The sequence below is a fragment of the Eumetopias jubatus genome, unplaced genomic scaffold, assembly GCF_037043125.1.
Source record: "Eumetopias jubatus isolate StellerSeaLion01/CBP00866 unplaced genomic scaffold, mEumJub1_p1.0 scaffold_2, whole genome shotgun sequence".
Lineage (NCBI taxonomy): Eukaryota > Metazoa > Chordata > Mammalia > Carnivora > Otariidae > Eumetopias > Eumetopias jubatus.
Window position 1 is genome coordinate 162,135,621 of NW_028274808.1, and position 8,457 is coordinate 162,144,077.

General features: G+C 40.3%; 1 pseudogene; it reads left to right on the forward strand.

Annotated features, from left to right (window-relative positions):
- Window positions 1-7,607: 7,607 nt before the first annotated feature.
- On the forward strand, window positions 7,608-7,859 carry LOC114206638 (small ribosomal subunit protein eS21 pseudogene; annotated as a pseudogene).
- Window positions 7,860-8,457: the final 598 nt, after the last annotated feature.

The following is an 8,457-nucleotide window of genomic DNA, read 5'->3' on the forward strand; positions in this document are numbered from 1 at the left end:
CTTCTCCCCCAGGCCGCGGCGCTCGCGAGCTGCACTGCGGCTGCGCGCGCCACCTCTGCGGGTCCGGACCCCGCCCCACCCCCCTCCCTGACTGCCGTAGGAGGCTTCGCTTCAGGCTGTTGTGACGCACGTCTGTGGCCTTCTAGTGACTGGCTGACAGGAAAGTTCGGGAACCCTGTTAAACCTCTTGTTAAGAGTAACCGAGGGGCGCCTGGGTGGCTCAGTCGTTTAGCGTCTTCCTTCGGCTCGGGTCACGATCCCAGACTCCTGGGATCGGGGCTCCCTGCTCCGCGGGAAGCCTGCTTCTCCCTCTCCCACTCCCCCTGCTTGTGTACCCTCTCTCGCTGTATCTCTCTCTGTTAAATAAATAAATAGAATCTTAAAAAAAAAAAAGTAACCGATTTTCCTTGGATTTCTTTGGTTTGGGGCTTTACACGATCTATTTCATTCTTTGAGCCTCTAAGCCTAAGTAATAGGAAGTAATTATTAAGCATGCGCACTTGGCTGTGTGTCATGGTGTCTCGAGTCCAGCTGCTGACCAATTCTAGAACCTCAGGCATCGCACGTTATCTCCCTGAGCCTCAGGCATTTCTCATTTGAAAAAATGGAAATTACACTTGTCTCATAGGGTTGTTAGGACTAAAGCAACACGCCTGAATAGAGGCGAGCACTCAATGGTTCTCTATTAATGGAAGAGTCTGTTTGAATGTGGGCCTCGTGACTTCTGTTCATCAGGCATCTGCTGCCACAGCCAGCCACCATTGATTCATTTATTCATTTTACAAGTATTTATTGAGTGCCTACTATGTGCCGGATACTGACAGTTATTGGTGAACAGTGAACAACTGTGAACAATTAGCTCTACTTAGTTGTTTTTGTTTCATCAACTTCTAAAAACCTCTCTGGTTTCTTACGTCTTTTCTGAGCCCCTCTGCCACTGGCCTTATTTCACCTTTTTTCACTGCCTCTGGAGCTGCCCTATATTTATTCTCCCACAGCCATATTTAAGAGAGACATCCTGCTGTGATCTATCTAAAACACAAATCCAATCCTGTGGTTCCTTCTTTAGAGCCTTTTGATAGCTCCCATCATGCACAGAATATTAAGGCCCTGCATGGCTCAGCCTCTGTCCTCTTGAGCCTCACTTTCTTGTATTGTAGTGCTCAACAAGAAACACAGCCTGCAGCCCTGTGCGCTCACAGTCCCTGTATGCTCTTCCCCCTAGCTTAACCCTCTTCCCTGCCTGGTTCACTCTGTTGGTATTTCAAAATCCTACTTTTACACTACTTTCTTTGTGAAGCCTTGCTTGAAACACAGCCCAGAGAATTGATCACTCCTCCCTCTTAGCACCTCTTTTCTTTGTACACGCTTCTGTCATTTCAGTGTAGTTCTGCATTGTAGTGTGATCTTTTTGCTTACGTCTGTCTCTATTACAGAACTCTTTTAGGACTGAGACCTTGGCTGATAAATATACTCCCCAAATCATCAATAATTAATATTCATTTTGTTTCTGGGACATGCTAAGCTGAGCCTGGACCTTGGCACTTGCTGTTCTCTCTTCCAGAACAGGGTTCTTCCAGGTGTTCACATGGCTTCTTGTCTCAGGTTAACAGCTGATGTGACCACATCAAAGAGGCCTTCCTTGATCATCCAATTAAAATTACATCCTCAATGACTCTCCATGTTACCATGTTCATTTTCATAGCACTTATGATCTAGAACAATTTTTTCTTATTGCTTTTCTCTCTCCACTCACTAAAATAAGAGATCTGTGAGTCTGTCTGGCATCAAAATGATTGGCACATACTATGAAATCAATAAATATTTCTTCAATGAATTCGTCGAGGACATTTTTATAATAAAAGAACAGATAAATAAAAGACATTTAACAGAATTAAAAGACATTCTGGTGGGTTTTATGCTAAAGCAAAATCTGATATTTACTTTCTAACTAGACCATAAGATTCCAGAATCCAGTTCTATCATAGTCTTTATATTTACTGAGTCAGGCTTAACACAAGGCATATGCTATTTTGATAAGTATATTTTCTGTTGCCCATGTATTTCTCAGCAGTCAAGTCAATAAGTTGGATTTTTATTGATGAAAGGGTGTGGTGCTCTTTCTGTGGGAATAAATAAGATTCCAAACATTCCAAAGTAAACTGTCGTTTTCTATGATAGTATTTAGAGGTTATTCAGTCTATTGGTAACTTGGATGATGCAACAAAGAATTCAAACATAAATTGGGTAAGATCCAAAGTCTTACTAGAAGCTGATTCACATTTGATAAGGCTACAGGATTTATTAGCAAATTGAGAACTATGGTGCTTTAATTTTGAACTGTGAGATCATCAGAAATCAGTCTGTTTGGATTAAATTAAATCAACTCACTTCAGATTACCTGCACAGAGGTAAGATCTAATGAAATGTCATCATAAGAAATGACCACTTGTTAGACATAACTTAAAAAGATTAATTATAGGGTGCCTGGGTGGCTCAGTCGTTAAGCGTCTGCCTTCGGCTCAGGTCATGATCCCAGGGTCCTGGGATCGAGTCCCTCATTAGGCTCCCTGCTTGGCAGGAAGCCTGCTTCTCCCTCTCCCACTCCCCCTGCTTGTGTTCCTGCTCTCGCTATCTCTCTCTCTGTCAAATAAATTAATAAAATCTTAAAAAAAAACAAAAAAATAATTATAAAGGAATTATTTAGGGTACTCATTAATTCATTAAAATGAAACCCATGTAATAAATTCCTCCTTAATTTCAGTGTCAAGAAAGTTTGTCTTTTCAGATGAAGTCTTAAAATTCTATAATCACAATTATCGTTCAGCATATTTCCATTTATGCTCTGTCAGGATAGAGATTGTGTCTTATTTGTTCACCATAGACTTTACAGTGCTCACCACATTTATTTTTTAATTTTTTAAAGATTTTATTTATTAGAGTGCATGCACAAGCACGAGTAGAGGGAGGAGCAGAGGAAGAGGGAGAGGAAACAAGCAGGCTCCCTGCTCCACAGGGAGCCCAATGCGACATGGGGCTTGATCCCAGGACTCCAAGATCATGACCTGAGCCAAAGTCAGTTGCTTAACTGACTGAGCCACCCAGGCACCCCGCTCAACATATTTATTACTCAAAATGTAATGTTATAGAAGCCAAGGGAAGAGAATGTCCCAAAAAAGGAAGGAATAGTCACTCACGTCAAATGCTGATAAAGACTAAGAACTATCCACTAAGTGTAGCAACAAGGTTATTTATAACTTTGTGAAAGTAGTTTCATACCTAGATAACAGTGGGTTTAGAAAAGAGTGATTGGGTATAATATAGAAAAAAGTGTGACTGCTCTTTCCCAAAGCTTAGTTGTTTGGTGAAAGGAAGTCATAGAGTGGTAGCTAAAGAGAAAATAAAGAATGGATGAAGGTTAGTTTGGTTTTCGTTTTTTAATTCCATAGAGACTTGACTATAATTGTTAAAGGGGAAAAACCTGTAAAGAGAAGGGTTGAAAATATAGGAGTGAAAAGAGATAATAGCGTAAGGCAGATTTTCCAACTGTGTTCTGTGAATATGCTGTAGGTGTGCCACAAGCTATTGATCCACTCAGTCTTTGGGATGAGCCGCAAGCAGAGCTAAGCAACCTTCTTTAAGGTTGGGTACCTTGGAGGAGAGGGTACCCAGTATGGAATAAAGTCTAATGGCATCCCTGTGTACTCCACAGATGATGAGAATGGTGGGCAACATTCAGCTGTTCATCCTAAATGGCAGAAAATTTAGTCAAAGGGCACATTGCTGCCCATTGGGGGCAAGGAGCTCTTGAGGTGCCAGAGTTATTTATGTTCTCAATGCCCAGGGAGCACGGCAGGCAGCCTAAGGTGCAGCTAGCAGGGTGAAGACCCAAGGAGACAGGACAGGGGCTTCTGGTGCATGTAGTTTCATGGAGTAGCCCCAGAGAGCAGCCTCAAATCTGTCTTCAAATTAATTCAACACGTCTGGCCTTTTTTAGTTGATATATGCTTTTTGTGATGTCCAGGTCAGCTGCAAGTGGACTGCTCAAACAATGTAAATTAGAGCTCATTGTTATTTTGGTATATTTAAAATCTAAAAGTTCATTTGGATTCAAAATTCACTTGGATTATCACAGGACATTTCTGTGCTACATTTGTTAATGAAAGATAAGAAAACTGTTAAGAGTCTCTAGATAAAATTTAAGTTGTAAGCATTGAAAGGTTATTACATTCAAAATTTCCCATCAATGAGAACTGTTAAGAATTCATTACTTAAAAATAAATAAGAAATAGGGGCACCTGGGTGGCTCAGTCAGCTAAGCATCTGCCTTCGGCTCAGGTCATGATCTCAGAGTCCTGGGATTGAGTCCTGCATTGGGATCCCCGCTCGGTGGGGAGTCTGCTTCTCTCTCTGCCCCTTCCCCCTTGTGCTCACTTGCAGGTGCTCTCTCTCTCTCTCTCTCAAGTAAATAAATAAATAATCTTTAAAAAATAAAATAAATAAGTGAATAAATAAACTTAAAAAGGGGGGGCACTTGGCTGGCTCAGTCGGAAGAGCATGCGACTCTTGATCTCAGGGTCGTAAGTTTGAGCCCCATGGTGGGTGTAGATATTACTTAAAAATAAATACATAAACTTTTTTTTTAAAGATTTTATTTATTTATTTGACAGAGAGAGAGACAGTGAGAGCAGGAACACAAGCAGGGGGAGTGGGAGAGGGAGAAGCAGGCTTCCCGCTGAGCGGGGAGCCCGATGTGGGACTCGATCCCAGGATCCTGGGATCATGACCTGAGCCGTCCGAAGGCAGACGCTTAACGACTGAGCCACCCAGGCGCCCATAAATACATAAACTTAAAAAAAGAATTCAAAGAGATAATTATTAAAAAGAAAATTTGTGTGGCCATTTCAAATTTAAATCTGCTATTTAAAAATTACATTTAGAGAAGCAAGTTCAAGTTTAAAAGATATATTCGGAGGTTTTATACAATTCAATATTTATTCAAATAGAGTCAGTATTTGGTTTTATTCTCTTCCCTTGTATTTTGTATTTTATTTTTTATCACAATTATACCATAAATAAACATATAAATAGGCGTGTGTGTGTGTGTATATATATCCTATATATATATATAGAAACCCAGTATAGATTCCTCAGTCCCCTTCAGTTTATTCTAGTGAATAGAACAAATATTGTCATTTTTCTGTGTTTTCCATGATGTAAAAAAAGTTGAGACATGTATAGAATTTCTGAGGAGAGAGAGAGAGGAGAGTGAATAGAGATGGATCAGTATAAATGGGAGAAAGACTGACCCATCCTTTGAAACAGGGAGGAAAAAAGTAATGAAAGGTACAAAATACCAGTTTATATATTTGTGATGGAAAGACAAGTAAGTTGAGGATATTGGCAAGAGAATATCTGAAATGATGGGCAATGGAATCAAAGTAGGGAGAAAGTGAAGACAGTCAGATAGGTATAAAGTTAGGATTCTCAAAGACCTGGCAGTCACCATGTTGTCGAAGCACAGTTGTACATAAAATTATCTGTGTGGGAGAACAAGAAGAATATGATGTTGACCAGATAGTGGGATGTAAATGTTTCATATTTGATGGATTTGCACCAATACCACAAAAGACCTTGTCATCATTAAAATGGAGCTGATGGGAAATGAAAGGAAGGATAACAAAGTTTGGGGTTGCTGCAGGTTCAAAGCTCCAGGCTAGCCATTGGAGTAGGAATCTGAGGGTTTTTATAAGGGCAGAAGAAGTGATACTTCAGAGTAAAAGGAGGTAACCAGGTGATTGCTGCTTACATTGTTAGAACCCAGTTTAGTTCACAAGCCTCAGGAGTGAAGTCTAGATTTAATCACATGTAAGGTCCGCTCTAGTTTTCAGATTTTTATCACAGTACAGCACTTGAAGACCCTCTGAAAGGCAGGCTTCCCAGGGTTTGTGAATTCACTGGCATATTTGGCAGATGATTCCAAATAAGCATAGTTTTAGGCAAATGTTGTAGGCAAAAGTTTCAAGACAATTTACCCCCAGTTCTTTTTTGCAAACACCTTACCATTCCTGACTTTCTTCTACAGAGAAATCTTGCATTTTTGACTGCGTCTAGAGCTGGTTTGAAGGGATCCTAGCATGCATCTGAATTTAGGCTTAGACGTATTTTCCTGGGGTACATTTTATACTTGGTTTCCATTTTACAGCAGAAGAGATGAAGAAAAGCATCAGTCAAATTAGGGGTTTATGTTTCTATATTATGAATATATTGTGAATCTAAGAAAAGTCAGTTAACATCTCTGAGATCCTAAACCACATAAAGTTATAAGAAGCACCTAGCCCTGCGTCCAGCATTTAGTTTACATGCACTTAATGAGATGTTTTTCACTTTTCTGGAGGACTTGAGGTACTAGAAAGGAATTTGAAGAAAGAGGAGTAAGCATTCGGGTGATATAACCTAGACTATGAATTCCTGGTTTCAACCTCAAAGACTTTGTCCAGCCTTCTAATTAAAATTTAAAACAAACACTTTATTATTAAGGGCAATATTGGGCTTCTAATGATGAAATATTTCAGTTCTAATCAATGTTGTTTGAGGGCTAATAAATCCCAGTTACATTATTTCTTTGTTCTTTTCATTAATTTCAGCTCTATCTCCAGTATCCTGAGTTTCGCATTCAAACATGTATTTGTCTACTTTATTATAACTATGCAGAGTCAACTCTTTGTCAGAAGTTAGAGAAAGGAGAATTTTTTCCACATCTAAGTGACTCTCTTTTGCTGAGAATCTTTTCACTACAATGCATATTTGAAGAGAAAGACTTTCTTACTTACTTACATCCCCTGCTTGTCTTGTATGAAAGTTTCATTTGTAGGCAGAAGCAGGAAGAGGGAGGGGGGATCCCCCGCAGGAGATGACCCTTGCTCACGGTGCTCCTCATGCTGTCAATCAATCAGAGAACCCTCTGTCCCACTTTAGATTTCAGGAGCCATCTTGCACATCTGCTGTGCCTTTTCTAATGTGACTTACAGAACCCACTAGAAGCTGTTAGATGAATTAGGGGAAGCAGAGTGCAGCTGCATGGAGCTGATTTTGAATTTCTGCAGCTGGGTCCTACATGGCACTCTCAGTTTTGAAGTTATTTTTTATGAGACTGGAAAAACAAAGAGAATAATTCATTTTATAATAATTCCTAGGGTCTTAAAATTTTCTTGTCTGGAAGTTTAAAATAACGTATTTTTAAAACTCCCACCAGGGCGCCTGGGTGGCTCAGTCGTTAAGTGTCTGCCTTCGGCTCAGGTTATGATCCCAGGGTCCTGGGATCGAGTCCCACATCGGGCTCCCTGCTCCGCAGGAAGCCTGCTTCTCCCTCCCCCACTCCCCCTGCTTGTGTTCCTGCTCTATCTCTCTCTCTCTGTCAAATAAATAAATAAAATATTTAAAAAAAAACTCCCACCAAATGTTTAAAATTTAAGCCAACTGTAAATATTTAATTATTCATGAGTTCCTCCTAAGAAAAAGTATACATGGGGGAAAAATGTTTTTAAAACTGATTCAAGAGTTTCTGCGCTCATGCTTGTGGCAGTAGGAGCGGGGGCACTCTGAACATGCAGAACAACTCTGATGAGTTGGTGGAACTGTATGCGCTGCTGAAATGCTCCCTCAGCAATGGCATCAGCCTTGCCAAAGGACCACGTATCCATCCAGATGAACGTGGCCAAGGTCGACAAGGTGACATGCAGGTTCAACAGCCAATTTAAAACCTATGCTATCTGTGGGGCCATTCACAGGATGATGAGTCAAATGACTCCATCCTCCTGCTGGCCATGGCCACTAGCTTCATTTCAAAGAACTTCTGACTGGAGAGGATAATGGAGGTGGAATATTTTCATTAAAAAAAAAAAAAAGCAAAAACCCAAAAGAAAGAAAGAGAAAGATTGATTCAAGAGCCGAGTACTTTCTGAGATGGAAGCAATTTGGTATCTAGATGTCAGAAGTTTGCAGGCTAGAAATCTAAAGCATTATCAACTTCAAGCCAGTTTCCCTGTATCAGCTTCAAATTGACCAAAAGACAAACACAGTATTTACTTATTTGTCTGCAGGAAATGAGAATTGTCACATTCTTACAATGTTATATCAGAGAACTTTAAAAGCTTACTGACCCAGAATGTTAAACCACAGGAAATTAGCCCTAGCTGCATGCTTATATACTCTTGAAAATTCTGTTCAGTGTTTTTCTCAGTATTAGCTCCTGCAGTATTTTCATATGCCTTTTTGATAACACTACATCACAATTATTTCCTCACTTCACCCACAATACTGTTCCTTGCAAGAAAGGGGAGCCCCCTCCATGTTCAAATCAACAGTGTCATGCATACTAGGCTCTTTTAAGAATGCTTAGTTATGGGCGCCTGGGTGGCTCAGTTAAGCGACTGCCTTCTGCTCAGGTCATGATCC